The sequence below is a fragment of the Chinchilla lanigera genome, unplaced genomic scaffold (genome assembly GCF_000276665.1).
Source record: "Chinchilla lanigera isolate Chin_1 unplaced genomic scaffold, ChiLan1.0 scaffold00050, whole genome shotgun sequence".
NCBI classification, from domain to species: Eukaryota; Metazoa; Chordata; class Mammalia; order Rodentia; family Chinchillidae; genus Chinchilla; species Chinchilla lanigera.
In genome coordinates this window covers 4,039,588-4,055,553 of record NW_004955451.1, presented here as the reverse complement: position 1 = coordinate 4,055,553, position 15,966 = coordinate 4,039,588, and the positions used below count along the sequence as shown (strand labels likewise).

The 15,966-nt window shown below is 39.6% G+C and overlaps 2 protein-coding genes across 3 annotated transcripts in view; both read left to right on the top strand.

The window, feature by feature from the left end:
• Rad51c (RAD51 paralog C) overlaps window positions 1-2,359 on the top strand; it is a 125,032-nt gene extending 122,673 nt beyond the window's left edge. For both annotated transcript variants that reach the window (XM_005393997.2, XM_013519223.1), the window contains exon 10: window positions 2,154-2,359. The gene's annotated coding sequence lies outside the window, so the exon portion shown is untranslated. The remainder of the gene's footprint in view (window positions 1-2,153) is intronic.
• Window positions 1-15,966, top strand: part of Ppm1e (protein phosphatase, Mg2+/Mn2+ dependent, 1E) — a 147,826-nt gene that overhangs the window by 81,847 nt on the left and 50,013 nt on the right. The window lies entirely within an intron of this gene.

The following is a 15,966-nucleotide window of genomic DNA, read 5'->3' as shown; positions in this document are numbered from 1 at the left end:
TTCTTTTCTTTCTTTCTTTCTTTCTTTCTTTCTTTCTTTCTTTCTTTCTTTCTTTTTTTTCAGACAGGGTCTTGCTATGCAGTTCAGGCTGGCTTTGAACTCACAATGTAGACCAGCCTGGTCTCAAAGTTACCATGATCCTCCTGCCTTAGCCTCCCTAGTGCTGGGATTGCAGGTGTGTGCCACCACACCTAGCACATCATTGCTCAGTTTTCTGTCCATTTATCTGAGTTGGAGGGGGAGGAGTTGCTTATGCGCTCAGCCTGAGGAAATTTGGAGAAGTGGCTCAATTCTTAAAGATCTATTATGGGCATGGTGGTGCACACCTGTGTTCCCAGCACTCAGGAGGCTAAGGCAGAGGATCACCTTGAGTTTGAGGCCAGCGTGAGCTACACAGTGAGACACTGTTTCAAAAAAACAAAAAATCTATTTTACCCTCTCAGTAATAAATGGGTTGATGAGTGTGATATAGGACCTTCAAATTATGGGAAAATATTATAACTCCAAACCTGCTAGATGCCCAATATGCTGAGTTCATGTTCCCTAAAATTGAAGAATGAATTCTAAGGAACAAGGGAGGTTAAGTGTAGGAAATATATGTATTGAGAAAGACAGCTCCTGCCTGAGAGACAGGATGAGTCCTGAGTGGGTTGCCAGTGAGCTCACTTTCTGGAGGGAGTTTTATAGAGCAAAATGACGAGGTGGGTACAAAATCATGAAGTGGGTACAATGTGGGACAAAACTATGATCAAACAATGAAGTTACAAGTATAGTTGCTTCAGTAGTATTGATCCAATGGGGAAGCAAATCACACAGCAAGTGTACATGAAAAGAACAAAGAACTTGTCAGGAAGGGATGAGTCCGAGGGTCTTGGTCACCCACCAAGGTGACTGGTGTCTAGCTAGACTTTACTGGACGAGGTGTTACCACTTCTCCCTTGGGGAAGCATGTAGGCCTGGTCATTTCATCTTTATCTTGAGGCTTGGCCTCCAGCCACAGTTGTCATGTGTTTTTATCTTTTGTATTGACTCTCTCCAGGGCCTAACCCTATCTGACAGCCTGCAATATTTCTACCTATCTCAGCTGTCTATAATAGCTTCAATCAGTAGAGCTAGAGAAGGTGATCTCCAGATCCCTAAATAAGCAATTTAATCATTACCAAAGGGTGTTATCAGAGGTGTTAGTTACAATAAAGCTAGCAGGGGTCTGCTACTTCATTGTTTAGTTAAGTAGCTTCTAAAATTAGTGATGAAAGCAAGTAAGTAAAAACAGGTGAATCTGAGGGGTTTGTTTCTGTTTCCCTGAATTTGTTCTTCCCTCACTCGCCGCCCTCCTTCAGGATCTTACTATGTAGTTCGGGCTGGCCTTGAACTCAGTAAGTATCCTAGAGTGCCCTTGGAACTTACCCTTATCCTCCCTTAGCCTTCCAGTGCTGGAATTATTCCCTGGGTTTAAAAGAAAGAATGTGCCCTTTGGTGTTTAAACTTTAAGGAGGAAGAATGACATAAGTCTCCTATAAGAGAAAAAATTAATTTCATTATGGGAACTCAGTTAAAAGGACAGAAGGGAAACATAATTATTCACAAATAAGTAGATCAAAGTTTTTTTTTTAAGAGAGTGGGCAAGAAAATTCTTTCTAACATTAATTTGAGCAGAGAGTTGAAGGAAGTGAGGGGATAAACTATATGACTATCTGAAGGAAATTCAGACCAAGCAGAGGAAATGGGGCAAAGTGCAGGAGTGAGTGAATATTTGGTGGATTTGAGGGATAGCAAAGAGGCCAGGGTGGCTGAAGTGGATTGAGGAAAGGGTGCAGTTACAGGAGACAGTCAGTGTGATACTGTGATTTATAATAAATAGTACTTTTGGTCTTCTCTCCATTTCCTGGCTTCTAGCTCCTAAAACTTTTAGAATTTCCAAAGCAATAAGCGCCCTTTTATATGCTAATGAAATACTTAGTTGGGGGCTCCCGGTTAGCCTAAAAATGGATGAGATGGTTGTCAGGAGAACCAACTATGTATTGGAGGGTTAGAACTTTAGCCTCTTTATTTTTTCCCCTCAATCTTTAGATAGGGAAGAAGAGCTAAATGTGAGTTGATCACCAATGGCCAGTGATTTAATCAATCATGGTTACATAATGAAACCTCCACAGAAACACCGGAAACCATGGAGTTTGTTGAGCTTCTTGACTGCTGAACAAGAACACCTCCTCCTGACAAGAGGGTGGTATATACCACAACCACAACGACGGAAGCTTCTGAGACGGAGATGATTCCAAACCTTGCTCATGTGTCTCTTCATCTGGCTGCTCATTTACATCCTTCAAAATATGGTTTGAAATAAATTATCAATAGTAAATAGTGTTTGCCTGTGTTCTGTAAGCCATTCTAGCACATTATTCAAAGCAAGAAGGAGGTTATGGTGTTATCAGAGACCTGTGCCAAAGAGGCCTGACCCTACAGATCCCAACAGATCAGGTTCAGTTACTGGCTGCCATATCAAATAGCAGAGAGACTAGTGGTAGTGAAACAGGAAAGGAACTTATTTTAGTGGGGAGGACAGCGGTCTAACAACTTAAGCACTGTCTGTAAATACTGACAATAGGTCTAAAATTATACAGGAGAAGAATAAGAGCAGGGGATGAGAAGTGTGCATAATCAAGCGGTCTTGGTCAAACTATAGTCCAATTGATCATTGTTTCAGGTCTGGTCATGCAGTGCCACGGAAATTATTACCATGCGTGGGGGCTTTGATTCCCATCATAACATGATTGCTTGCAGGGATCATGTTCCTAGAACGTGAGATAGGATAGAGAGAAATAAAGAAGGAACAGGCAGGAGGGACAAATGGAGTTAGGACAGTAGGCACTCTTTCAGGGGGAGTGAAGGACAATTAAAAGGAGCACTTGTTAGAAGTGTAGGTCACAACCTGGGTCTTGTAATTGGCATTTAAAGTGAGACAGTGTTGTGGGATGAAGCTCTTAACCTGAGGGATCTTATACTATCTCCAGGTAGATCGTATCAGAACTGGGAATTTATAAGACACCCAGTTGAAGCCTGCTGTAGAATTGCTTGATATGTGGGGGAAATGTCACATGTCTAGTGTCAGAAGTACTACATTAAGTTGAGGTTGAGTGTGACAGTGTTACTGGCCACTTAAGTTTACATACTTAGGTTGCTTTGCTTGCTGCCACTGACCAAATCCAAGATGGCCTATATTTGATAAAAATGAAGAATTTATTCAAAGGTAGCTAGGGGAGAAGGAGAGGACTATTTGCTGCAAATCACCATCTCCCCTTGTAAAGGAGGGTAAATGTCTTTTACAGTAAGAAAGGGGAGCAGAGAGTGCCGATCTTCACACTTGCTGTATCATTTCCAGCTATCTCATAGCTCAGGGAGAGGGGAAGCACAGAGACAGTGCAGATGTCCACATCTGCTTTATCACTTTCAGCCACCTTCGGCTCATTGGCCCCTTTCTTGTGGAAAGGAAACTGGGCTCTAGGCCTCACGGTGTCAGGATCTGCATATTCTTTCACTGTTGGGCTGAGGAGAGGAGCGGGTGGTGGTTGTGTGTTCAGGTGGAGGAAGTTTGGAGAAGTTGCTTATTTCTGAAAGAAAAACAAATCTTTTAAAATTCCATTTTGCAATGCCAATAGGAAAAACAGTTTGGTTTTCCTGTCTTACAGTCAGCAAAGTAATAAATGAGATCATACGCATATAGCGTTGAACAGATTAAAAAAAAAATAAACTTTGTTTTTGGTGCTGGAGATTGAACCCAGGGCCTTCTACATGCTAGGCAAGCACCACCACTGAGCTATATCCCCAGTACTCCTAAACTAAACTTTTTAATTCTGAATAATTGTAGATTTATGGGAAAGTTGCAAAGGTAATGTGAAGAACAAGCCATTCACTCCTTCGATCATGCACAATGGAGAAATCAGACTGAGAACTAGGAGCGCAGTGAAAGGGAGACTTTATTTCTCGATCTTGAGTACCAAGGGGTGGGTACCAAGTGCACCCAGGCAGTTACAGTGAGCAGCTTATCCCCTAGCACAGAAGTCCCTTCCCCCAGTTCCTCAACAGCTGGGTACTATGGGGGTACAATCCTCCTGGATGCCACCTAGATTTTATTAGGATATACCTTTGGCCTGCTTCCTCTGCAAACATTTTGTGGGTTTAAAGGCAAATGATTAAGCCACAGATGGGTAACTGCCAGCACTTTTCCAATCAGATCTAGCTTAGTGAAGCCATCATACTTTATTGACTGTCTACCCCGATTCTTTTGTGTAGGGACCTTTCAAATCTATGACCTCAGTCATGTCTGCAGGCAAGTAGGCAATTTTGTGTACTAGTAGCTTCCCACTCAGAGTTTAAGAAAGACTATCTTCAAAGTATATTTCTCAGAATAATATTCCTATCGCTTTACAATTTCCCCTGTTAAAAATTTACATTATTATTATATACCTGACAAAACTAAGAAACCAGAATTAATTATTATTATTAACTAAATTCCAGGCACAATTTGGGTTTCATCAATTTTTCCACTAATGCTTCAAGTTTTTCCTTTTTATGCTCCAAGATCCAATCCAGGATCCTACATTGCATGTTTCTGTAAGGCTTGATTTGGACATGAGTCTCACAGTACCAAACCCGTCCGCCAGCAGAGGCATTGTTCTCAGCTCAGCACCAGAGCCACTGGTAAACACAGGGTGTTGTGGAGATAAGACGGAGCATGGAATCTCCCAAGCACTGGGACCTCTGAAGGCACCCAAACATTTACACCAGATGCCTCAAGGACTTTGTGCTGATCCTTGCAGTTTTCTTATTCTGTCATGGATCTTTCCTTGTTTGGCTGGATGTTTTATAAAATGTTTTTCAATTTGGAGTTACCCAATAATGTTTTACAAAAGCCTAGTCTGGGATTATGGGTTTTTGGGAAGAATACCAGAGAAGTAAACTCTCCTTCTCCAGGAGGCAGTGTTAACCCTCACGACTAGCTTTGAGTTTGCACTGTCTCACTCTCACAGAAAAGACTGTAAAGAAACCTGGAAAATGCTATTTTCCCCCTTTTTTATTCTAAAGATAATAAAAAAAAATGATACAGAATTTCAAAACAGGATAGGAAGTTAACAATGGTTATTATATTGCAAATTGTTATCATCAAAGTAGTTGCTCAGATTACAAGATATAGGCATGTAAGATTGATTAAACAATATAAACACTGTTCCTTTCAATGAACTAATAGAAATTAATAGTACAAGTACTAGTTATCTTGTGTGTGTGCGTATACATTCTTTCCTTCTTTTCTCCTTTCCCCCATCCCAGTTTCCAGTTCTTTCCTTTTGAGCAGTTTCTTTTCCTTTCACAATATCTATTGTGCCTTTTGTATCTTATTTACTCTTTCAGTTTCTTACACTAGGGTGACAATGCGATGTTTATGTATGTCTGATTTTTTTCACTTATGAGTATGGTCTGTAGTTGCATCCATTTATCTAGAAAAGCCTTGAGTTTATCTTTCTTTGTAGCTGAGTAATACTCCATTATATAAAAGTACCACATCTTTTTTTTGTACCAGGAATCGAATGCAGGACTTCACACTTGCCAGGCAGGCACTGTGCTGCTGAGCTAAATCCCCGGCTTTACCACATCTTTTTTATCCATTCCTTGGTTAATGGGCATTTGGGTTGTTTCCAAGATTTAGCTATTACAAATTGTGCTGCTATACACCCGGGCACACATATATTGCTGTGGTATGGTGTTTTGGGGGTTTTTTTGTACCGGGAATTGAACTCAAAACCTTGCACTTGCCAGGCAGGCACTTATGCTGCAGAGCTATATCCCCAGCACAATACAATGTTTTTTGGTTTTTTTTTTTGGTTTTTCTCCAGTACTGGGAACCGAACTCACGACCTTGCGCTTGCCAGGCAGGCGCTTTTGCCTCTGAGCTAAATCCCCAGCCCCAATACAATGTTTTAAATTCTTCTGGGAAGATACCCAGAAGGGGAATAGCTGGGTCAAATGGGACCTCCCATCCTAGTTTTTTAAGGAATCTCCATATTAATTTCCAGAGTGGATGTACAGTCTACACTCCCACCAACAGTCAAGAAGGGTTCCTTTTTCCCCACAGCCCCTCCAGCATTTGTTATTGGTTGATTTCTTGATGATAGCCACTCTTTCTGGGGTGAGATGGAATCTCAGTGTTGTTTTCACTTGCATTTCTCAGATGACCAATGATGTTGAACATTTTTTCATATACTAACTTGCCATTTGTATTTCTTCATCTGAGAAGTGTATATTTATTTCAGATTCCCATTTTTGGATTGGGTCTTTGCATTTTGGGGGTCTGATTTTTAAAAATTCTTTACATGTTATAGATAGAAGTCCTTTGTCTGAGGGACAGTTGGCTAAAATTTTTTTCCAGTTTGTGGGTTGGAAATGATATCTTAACCAAGTTATTAAGTTTAATATTACCAGTGGTAAATCATGCTGATATGATGTGATGAGCTGAACAAATTTTGATAGTGTGTGAATAAGATCCAATTTTAAAGAAAGTATAAGGGCAAAAAGATATGATAGCTTTCATCATTCATGAAGGTCTATGCCCAACACTCTAACAAATGACAGATTAACAAGAGAAAAACATAGTAAGTTTATTTAATCAAAGTTGTTTTTTTTTTTTCCCCTGGTACTGGGAATCGAACTCACTGGGGAAGAAAGAACTCACGACGTTGTGCTTGCCAGGCAGGCGCTGTGCCACTGAGCTAAATCCCCAGCCCCTTAATCAAAGTTTTATGTGACATGTATGGCTTCAGAAATGAAGAGTCAGGGAAAACTTATTATGCTTTGGTTTAATGAAGAATGAACAGCCATGTAGAAATGTGACTGAATAAAAGGTATGGGCAGTGGAAACAAAGGTTTTGTAAATAAGGAGGGGAAGAGAGGTTGAAGGGAGGATAGAGGAATGGGAAAAAAATCAAGGTATATCATGTACAGGTATAAATTCTCTATGATGTATGTGATCATTATGTATACCTAAAGTGTACCAATAAACTTAATTAAAAGATAAAAATAGATATGAGCTAGTAGTGGTCATTAGAAAGTGAAAACTTAGCAAGGGCTATCTATTTAGATTCTTGGCCTCTCTGTATAGGATTCTTTCCTCCTGGATATCTGATGAGGACACCCCCCTCCCCATGAGGATCTTCAAGGGAGAAGGCAAAGAAAGAACTTCCTAGGTTTCATGGCTTGTTTGAGGAGAGAGAAGTTCTAGTTTCTATGACCCAACCTGGGGAAGAAAGATTATGGTTGATGCCTGGGTTGGAGGTGGAGAGAAAGGGGCAAGATATACGAGGGCAGGAGAAAGCCAGAGAGATCTTGTTTTTGAAGCCTTCTTTTTTTTTTTTTGCAGTACCGGGGATTGAACTCACAGCCTTGTGCTTGCCAGGCAGGCGCTTATGCCACTGAGCTATATCCCCAGCCCCCAAACACAAAGCTGGCTACTTTTTTTTTTTTTTTTTCCCCGGTACTGGGAATTGAACTCACGACCTCATGCTTGCCAGGCAGGGGCTGTGCCAGTGAGCTAAATCCCCCGCTGTGAAGCCTTCTAATGTCTCTTAAATTCAGTGTACTCAGCATGCCAAATTAGCATTAATTTGTGGCCTATTTTGAGCCCCAACTTAATGATATTTGTATAGATTAAACTCACTAAAAAATACACATAATTTGTGAAGTTGATTTAAATGAGGTTTTTGACATTTCTCCATATCTTCCACAGCTCTTCACTACTTAGTACTCTTAAAGATCATTGTTGTCATTTTACTTTGTCCATATTGGAGACAGGAAGGGAGTGAGAAAAGGCAGGTTTTGGGCTATTTGTGCTTGTTTTTGTAGTAATCCACAAGTATATCAAATCAGAAACAATGGAGCTGAGAAAATCACTCTCTTCCACCCATTAAATTTTAAATAGCACCCTAGGATCCTTCCTCCTTCCATTGTCCTAAGAGAATCACATAATAAAAAAATCCAGTAAATCTCTAATGCTCCAGGTGAGAGGACATGCATGTTGGATCTTCTAGCCTGACCTTTAGACACCTTTACCCTACTCCACCCTTACTAAGAATTCATAAGTAGGTACTACATACTGTGAATGTAAGTAAGATCAGAGTGCATTCTGGGATAGGCAGGCATATTGAGAGCCCCTGAGATAACACAGCATCCTGTTATTGTAGACAGCTAAGTCAGGTAGATATATTAGAGGCAGTCAGACAAGGCCAGGCCCTCAAGGGAGTCAGTGCAGAAGATGAGAACTCATCACAACTGTGGCTGGAATCGTATCTGCTGGAGGCCAGGCTTCAAGATAAAGAGAGAATGACCAGGCCTGTATACCTCCCCAGGGGATAAGATAATTGTCAGCACCTGGTCCAGTAAAGTCTAAGCACACATTAGTCACCCAGGTGGGTGTCAAAACCTCCTGATCCATTCCTTCCTAAAGAAAGTCTTAAGTTTTTTCTATGTATACTTGCTACATGACCTGCTTCCCCATTGGATCAGTATTACCTAAGTGGCTATAACTGTAATCTTACTGGTTGATCATAGTTTTGACCCACGTTGTACCCACCTCATGATTTTGCTCTAAAAGCCTTCCTTTGAGAAGTGGGCTTGATGGCAACCCTTTTTCAGGTCCCCTCCTGTCTCTCGGGAGCTATCTCTCTTAATAATATCCTTAATATCCTTTAAATTCCGAAAGCCTGATTTATCTGGGGGCTGCTGCTGTGTGCTGTATTTTGTGTGCAGTGCCTCGCTTTTTTGGTCCCTCTGGCGCCACTGTTCTGTTTGTGCCATATCTTGTGTTGGCACAGACTTGCCCTTAGCACAACTTCTCATGATTGTCAGTAAATGTAGCTGGTTTCCATTTGCCACTGGGTGTGTGCTCGCAATTCATTGCTTGTCACACACAAGAGCCTGGATTATACCAGCTAAATTCATTATGTGGTAACAGTGATTGCAGTGACCAAGGACTTTATTGAATCACATGTTTAGTATATTGTTAATTTGTATACACTGAATTTCACATCTTTTTAACTGTCATTGAACTCAGAGTTGGATATATTAAGCACTGTTTTAATATCCAAATAAGTTTATTTCTTTTTTCCCCTTCCTTCCTTCCTTCCTTCCTTCTTCCCTTTCTTCCTTCCCCTCCTCCCTTCCTTCCTTCCTTCCTTCCTTCCTTCCTTCCTTCCTGTGTATATATTACCAGGGGTTAAGCCCAGGGCCTTTACACCGAGATATACCTCCATCCTCTCCCCCTTTTTAAAACAGGGTATCATTGTCACTGAATTGTTCAGGCTGAGCTTGAACTTGCAATCCTCCTGCTTCAGCCTCCCAGAGTACTGGCATTACAGGCCTGTTACACCATGCCTGGCTATAATTTTATTTCTGTTGCAAATTTAAAGTTATTTTTTCTATTTATCTCTTAAAATGCATTTTTCCCACCTACTCTGTAATGTGGAATGAATGAAATTAATGTTGGATTAGTCAATTGAAAATCTGTGTTCTATGACTATATATAACTAGGGCTAATTCCCTTAACTGTTTCTTCACTTATAAAGTGGGAATAATAATATCTTATCTTTAGCTATGCTTAGTAATCAACATGCATTCTCAGGAGGTCTCCATTTAAGTAAATTTTATCTTATTTTATTTTATTTTTTTGGTGGCAGAGCTAGAAGCCAAGTGCACATGCATGCCAGGCAGGTACTCCACCACTGAGCTACATCCCCAACCTGTTAAAGGTATTTTAAGTAATCTAAAAAAAAATACTTCTAAGCAAAATATTCCTAATGATTAAATAGCCATTAGTTGGTCCTTACAGGTGGCTTATAACAAATTTTCAGTAAACAGAAAATAGCAGCTAGAGGAAAGGGAAGGGAAGAAGTAAAAAGAATTAAGATATATTATGTACATGTGCTAACTCCTCATGAGTATAATTATATTATGTACTATAAACATATGCTAATAAAAATATTAAAAACTTAAAAAGGAAAATAGTAGCCAATAAAGGTAGAATTTTCTATTGCCCAGTTTTCTTTTTTTTTTTTTTTTTGGTTTTTCTCCGGTACCGGGAACCGAACTCACGACCTTGCGCTTGCCAGGCAGGCGCTTTTGCCACTGAGGTAAATCCCCAGCCCTTGCCCAGTTTTCTGATCCCATTTAAATATTCAGTTAAGCTTTGTTCCTTCTGTATCAGCCTTAGCTTATACTTTGCTGTTATTAAAGAAAGTATAGTAGACCTTAACTAATCAGATATTAGGGGTACTATGGAGAAAAAATTCTTACCTGCAAACTGAAGGTTGACTTACGATGAATTTTACTGTATTCTATGGTTTGTTCCAGTTTTATGATTTTTTTTTGTATCTAGCTCACAGCACTTGATAAAGGCTAATGGAAATAACATTTGTTAAAAACCCTTCAAAAAGATCAATTACAACCAAATATGTAACTAGTAAGTTACAAATATGTAACTATGTAACTAGTTACAAATATGTAACTAGTAAGCTAGTTAACAGTTTCCCTTAATAAATACAAGGACTGTCTATATTTACTGTAAATTAAAAAGCCCATCTCCTTATATGTTGACTTTTCTTTCTTTCTGGTGAGGCCTAGATTTTATTACTAGTATGAGTGTTGTTTGTGAGTTTTCTCAGATAGCGGTGTATAACACTTGTTATGTAGCACATATCCCCGTATACTTTCCACTCTATTTACTGTGGGACAGTTTTTCCTAAGGCAGTGCCCAGATGTGTGGCTGTGGTTAAGGTTCTAATTCAGCATTTCTGTTAAGGAGGTATCTTTTCAAAACCCATTTTCAAAAAGACAATAGCTCTCTGCAGTCAGATTCATGCAGCTTGATGCTACTGCTCTTGATTTAACTTAACCAGCACAGAACCAATTTTATGGTGAATTCAGAAGGGAAGCATCACTGGAGAGACTGTGAACCCTGATATAGTGTCTGCTGTCAACTATTCCTTATTATTAGAATTATATATTCTTTGTGCCATTGTAGTTCTTTTGCATTAAAAAATGTTTTATGACATATCTTTTTTTCCCAAGGGTTTTCTTTTTTCATTTACTGGCCCTGTATCAGCCCAAAGTCAAAATGTAATTTTATTCCCTGATTCCTATGGAGATGCATTTAAAGAAAATTACAGTAAATTGCTGTATTCTTAGTTGACTTTCTTTACTATAGTGAAAGAAAGCATTTTCCTAGATATTTTCCATAGAATCCCTGAAAATGGTTCTTCATCTTTCTCTGTGTCAAAAGCCAGGCTGAGGCTCTCATTTGTCCCTGGTTGCTGTATTGTTACCTCCTCTATCTGCATCCCTATTTCTTTTCCTTCTTGTTTATTTTTCTGAATTTAACAGTGGGGAATCCACTTGGCTGTGTTCACAGCAGGTAATAAGTACTATGGTGGTTACTGGATTGGCTTCTTTGGATGGTTAACGAATAAGAGGGTAATTAAGCTTTTCTGAAGCTGCCAACTCTATTGGAGGTTTGGTGTATATTTAAGGCTTATTTAAAAATAGTTCCTTCAAAAACTGAACTATTTAACCAGTAGAATTCCTAAGGATATATTCTTTATCAGTTGGAGATTTACATAGATTACTGGAACCAAGTAGAAGAAAATCTGGTTTCGTATAAGGCTAGATATAATGCTGTACTAGCTCCTCTCAATGTTTTAAATGTTTAATTTATGATCTTTATTAGGAGGCCTTTTACCTGCCATAAGTTCCCTGAAACAGCTTTTTAAAACAGTATATGCTTTTAAAGTACAAGTTTCTAAAAAGCTGAATACTGTAATAAAGAAACACTTATTCTGATAAATTTAAAGATATAAATTTAGCCATGATCTTCACATCTTGAATGCCCAAATCTACATTTAGATAAAATACAGAAAAGAGGTTGTTTTTAAGAGTTCTAAAATTTTTATCTAAATAAGCTAAGATGTTGATATCTTTAAAACCATAAATAGGGACAAGGTTATAGCCTTCAGATTTGTAATTTTCAGAGAGGTTTGATTCAAAGTGCTATGAAAAGGAAATTTATGTTTAAATTTAAAAGAGAAGAAATGCCTTAAGGCTTATGGCTCTTAGAAGATAATGGGTAGAAGAGCCCTTGTTATAAACGAAGAAAGAAACTCATGAGAGGAATGGCAGCTAACACGTCGGAAACCCAGCAGGAGGATAGAAGCTGGTGGCTGTAAAGAGGCACTGCAAGGAAACATATAGGCGCTGAACTTGAAAGGGTCTCAGATAGTTAGCATTCAATTTTCACTCAGTGAGTACATGTTTATTGAGGACCTTCACCTTCTGTGTGCTTCTTGGCACTGAAGTTTTCAATAAATGACAATGACTTGACTTGCTTTACTTTAAACTTTCAACTTTGATATGATTTTAGATTTATGGCAGGGTTGAAAAGATAGTACTGAGAGTTCTTGTATGTCCTTCTCCCAGGTTCCTCTAATGTTAACAACTTACAGGACCAGAGCACATTACTGTCATTGGTGGAAAAAGAATAGGTTTATTCAAAGTGAGCTCTGAAGGAGATGGAGGGGGCTCTTATTGCCTCAGATCTCCATCTCTCCATGTTCCGATGTGCAAGGGCTTTTATTGCAAGGAACAGAGGTGAGGGGCGCAGTGAGACAACAAAGGAGGGGATCCTTCACTCTTGTCGGCACCCCCCACCCTCCCACTGTCCTCCGCACCTTCCCTCCCTTCTGCAAGGAAACCGGACTCCAGTCTCCTGAGGCCAAAATATCTGCAGACTCCCTTGGGAGGTTGTGCATATTTCTGTCAATTTCCTTCAATTTCCTCTGAGCTAAGGGGAGGAGCAGGTGGCAGTTTACCCTCTCAGCTTGAGGAAGCTTTGAGAAACAGTTTATCATCTAAAAAAGAAAAGTCCCAGTTAAAAAGATTTATAAGACTTTAAAGATAGAACCAAGATTTGTTGATGGATTGGATTTGGAGTGTGAGATAAAGAGAGGAATAAAAAAGGACCTTTTGATCTGAGCAGATGGAGAAATGGAGTTATTATTTATTGAAATAAGGAAATTTATAAGAGGAACAGGGTTGGCAAACAGAGGTTGGGAATTGGGAGGTTGCTTTGGGACATGTTAAGTTTGAAATACACAATAGATATCTAAGACAGGCACTTGAATGTAAGAGCTGGGGGTTCAGATGAAAGGTTTGGGTCAGAAACTTCCAGTTGGGAGTTCTCAGCACAGAGGTAAGGAGACCTGACTGAATGTATGAAACAAAAAGTTTTCAAGATAGAAATGATTGCTGCTAATAGAGCAAATAAAATGGAGATGAGGATTGACAGTAGGATTTGGCAGTGGTAAGTTGATATGGTAAGAGAAACAAAGGCAGAGACGATATTATTAGTTGGTGAGATGGGATAGGATCCAGTGGGTAAGTGGAAGAGATGAGTGAAGATTGTGCAGTTTTATCATTGTAATAGGAAGAGTATGTTGGTACAGATGCACATAATTTAGTGGGTTTGGCAATGGGAATTTATGTGGGTTCTAATTATTTTCACTGAGAATGAGGAGAGGGAAGGACAGAAAGGTCCTTAAGAAGAAACAGAGAAAGCTGGTATGGTAGAGCATGCCTGTTATTCCAGCTCCTCACGAGGCTGAGGTGGGAGGATCTTTTGAGAACAGCCTCTGTAACATAGTGAGATTCTGTCTCAAAGTTTCTAGTTGGGAATGAAAAGACAACAGACAAGTCATTGTCTTTTAATTTTACTTTGGTCACTTTCAGCTGTGGGGTACTGGTTTGAGTGAGCAGAGAGTTGAATTTAACCAGTATTTTACAAAGTGAGCTTGGTAGAGGATAAAGGGATAAGAGAGTTGAGATAAGGGAGTTCAGGGAAGGGACTGATTAAAATGATGGGCCCAAGAAAGAGGATGGTGAAGACTGTAGGAAAAATAGACTGAAGGACCTGGTGGCATTAGAGTCCTTGATGCCCATGTGCTACAGAGAGAGTGGGCTGAAAAGCAGCGAGGCGGTGGGAAGAGAGCAGTGTTGGAAGTGGAGGTGATGGAAGTGGTTTAGTTGTTAGTAACGCACAGTCTAGGAGATGCCATTGCAGGGGGTGACTGCGTTGAGGTGGAGAACTAGATCCCTGGAGGTGAGGAGGTCAGGAAACTGAGATGTCCACGTGCTGGAAGGATCATCTGTATAGGTACTGAAATAACCAAAACCATGAGGGTTGCAGTGGAGGGAGAGCCAGCAAAGTAGATGTTAGAATATTCAGGAAATGAGGCCGTCAGTGTGGAGGGCAGCTGAAGACTACTTGTACTTGTGAATGATTTAGAATGAGTTTCAAAGGGCTTTTAGGGAGAAAGAAGGGACACTGATCTGCAGGTGGTGATGAGGAGCAACTCCCTCACCCTGACACTGCCTGAGAGGGTACCAAGAAAAATGGTATCTTCAAGGAATCTAGTCTCTGCTAATGTGTGGAGCTAACAGAAATGAAGTTCTGCAAGAGCTGCAGATGCGATTTGCGGGGGACAGACCTCGAGTCCCAGAGAGCACAGTGAGAGGGCTGGGTGAAGAGGAGGGAGAAAGTTTAGATCCGTTTAAGGGAGGTCTAGAGTTTAAGAGATGAGAGACTGTGGTATAAGGGGTTAACTGGAAGACATTGACTTCTTATGGTGACCCTGTCTCAAAAAGAATGAAAAAATGTAGAGAACCTGAGTTTAATCTCTAGTACTGGAAAAAAATTTTTTTGGTATAGGGTCTCACTAGATTGCCCAGGCTGGATTCAAACCTGTGAATCTCCTGGCTTACCATCCCAAGTAGCTGGGATTACAGGTATAGGTCACCGTGCCTAGGTAACATTATTATCATTGTTGTTACCGGGTTTTTGTGGGTTTTTTTTGAGTGGGGTCTCACTCTGTGGTCCAGGTTGGCCTTGAGCTCATTATATACTCATGCTGGCCTCAAATTTTTTCCTGCCTCAGCCTCCCAAGTGCTGGGACTATAGGCATGTGCTACCATGCCTGGTTACTCTTATTTTTAATGACTAAATTGTATTTCATTATATTTAACCAGTGCCCTATTGAGGACATTTGGATTGTTTCTAGTTTTTTGCTGTTGTGAAAATCTTTAAATATATCTGAAAGTACTTTTATAAGTATATAAACAGGATAACTTTCTGTTCCATTGACAGTTATGAGTATGAAATATTATATATACATAATTTCTCTTTAAAATAATTTCATTAATTTACATTCTTATCAATAGTATATGAGAGAATCAATTTCTTTATATTCTTTCTCTTCCTTCCTCTAAGTGGGACTTAGCATGTTAATATTAAGTAGTTTCTGTTCATCTAAAGGTATTCTAATTGGTTTATTGGCTGTCTCTGGTGAAGGGGACTAAAAGAGGAAGGCAAAATATCTTTTTATATTTTTTGGTGCTTATGTGTTTCCTCTATGGATAATGTTTTGTTTTGTTTTGTTTTGTTTTGCTTGAGACAGGATCTTGCTGTATAGTTTAGGCTGCCGCTGAACTACAAAGCCCAGGCTGGCCTCAAATTTGCGGCAATCCTCCTGCCTCAGCCTCCTGAGTGCTGGGCTTACAGGTGTGTGCCACCATGCCTGGCTATATGGATAATTTGAAATGTGTGTATGTATGTTAGGATAAAGAAGCATAGAGAAATAAAGCAATAATTTTAGAAACCACAGCTAATTAACTGTATTGTGCTGTCAGATTATTTTGTGTGTGGACTTTGCTATTTCTATTTAATTGAAGAGTAGCTTGAGGTTTTAGGAGATGATTTTAAAAATTGCCATTTATATGCCAACATTATCTACAACTTCACATGTAAAAAATTCACATTAACTAGAAAAATCTTCTCTGGTTGATTTGATTATAAGTAAAGGTATAAATTCAAATTATATA